Source organism: Grammomys surdaster, unplaced genomic scaffold, assembly GCF_004785775.1.
Source record: "Grammomys surdaster isolate TR1022 unplaced genomic scaffold, NIH_TR_1.0 125985, whole genome shotgun sequence".
Taxonomy (NCBI): domain Eukaryota; kingdom Metazoa; phylum Chordata; class Mammalia; order Rodentia; family Muridae; genus Grammomys; species Grammomys surdaster.
This window is the reverse complement of record NW_021620801.1, coordinates 3,750,484-3,752,368: the sequence shown is the minus strand read 5'-3', so window position 1 is coordinate 3,752,368 and position 1,885 is coordinate 3,750,484.

The following is a 1,885-nucleotide window of genomic DNA, read 5'->3' as shown; positions in this document are numbered from 1 at the left end:
TTTATCAATGTTTTATATTTTTAAGTGTAAAATCTTTCATCTTCTTTTTTTTTTGATTTATTATTTTATTTATGAGTACACTGTAGCTGTCTTCAGACACACCAGAAGAGGGCATCGAATCTCATTATGGGTGGTTGTGAGCCACCATGTAATTGCTGGGATTTGAACTCAGGACTTCTGGAAGAGCAGTCAGTGCTCTTAACCACTGAGCCATCTCTCCAGCCCCCAATCTTCCATCTTCATTGTTTAAATTCATACCTACTTTTGATACTATCAAGAGATTATTTCCATGATAGTTTGTAGTTAGTACATGGAAATACTACTGATTTTTATATGTTGATTATTTTATTCTAAAACTTCTCTAAATTCATTTATTTACTCTGCCAGGGGTTTATATTTTCTAGGCGTGTATTTGTAGTCTTTAGGGTTTTCTACATGAGATCACAATAGCGTTTTCTATATGATATATAAGAGTGAGCACTTTTTGTTAAGGTTGATATCACAGTCAAGATACAATCTGGCTTTTTGTGTGATGTGCTTTTTCATTCCTGTAGGTGAATGATGAGGGGTAGAATTTTTGGTTCATTTGACAACCTTGTTTTATTTTTCAAGGCAACTGCTCTACTTGCAGCCTCACCAGCAGCGCTCCAGGGTGCCACTTTCTCTGCATGCTCGCTCAGGCTCACACTACCTGTTATTATTTGCTTGCTGTTTTGATTATAGACTTCAAAATGTGTGTGACACTGATATCTTATTGTGATTTCATTTCACGTTTTTTGATGGCTAAAGATATTAACTACCTTCTAATGAATGTATTAGCTATTTTCATAAGTACTTTAGGCTCATTTGCTAAATTATTTATTGAGCTATTTTTTTAATTATTTACTTGTGAGACTTCTCTATATAGTAAGGATTCAAATTCCTTGGAAGATTAAAGATAATTAAATATTTCTTCCATACCAGGAGTTATATTTTATACTTTCTTGATCATATCCTTGAGAACATAAAAGATTTTAATTTGATGAAGTAAAATGTGTCTATTATTCTTCTGTGGTTTTTGACTTTGGCATTCGATTGCAATTTAAATATGTAGATAAAGCTGCAGTGGAACCATATGAGAAGGAAGACTTATTGGCTGGATAATTATTAACTCTTATTTGTGTGGGACTCAAAATATACTTGATTTTAGCTCTGATGTAGATGGATGTTGTTCTTATAACCTCTGCCTCTTCATCATGATTTGCCTGCCCTTGAATAGGTACCCAGAATGTTCGACATCACATCCTCTTGCTCCCCTCTGATTTTAGCTTTGATAATTCTGGGTGAGGCCAGGCACTCCCCACCCTCACTTCACTATTTAAAGCATCCTGTTTAAAGAAAAGGGTTTCTTTGAGTTTTCCACCAAGTGCCTTTTAGGTGTGAAGAGGCTCACAAGTCCAAGCAGAGATTATAATCTAGGCAGGAGTCATTTGCTCTAGGAATGTCCTTGTCTAACAGGGAACAAGTACCTCTGGAAAATTCTTCCACAGCTCTTCCTTTAGGCAGGAGCAATTCTGGGAAGTGAATTGTCATTTACTACCTTGTCCCATTCCTCTCTCTCTCTCTCTCTCTCTCTCTCTCTCTCTCTATCTCTCTACCTCTACCTCTACCTCTCTACCCCCGTCTACCCCCCTCTACCCCCCCTCTACCCCCCTCTACACCCCCCCTCTACACCCCCCCTCTACCCCCCCTACCCCCCCTCTACCCCCCTCTACCCCACCCCCTACCCCTCCCCACCACCCCTCCCCTCCACCCCTCCCCTCCACCCCTCCCCTCCACCCCTCCCTCTCCACCCCTCCCTCTCCACCCCTCCCCCTCCACCCCTCCCCCTCCACCCCTCTCCCTC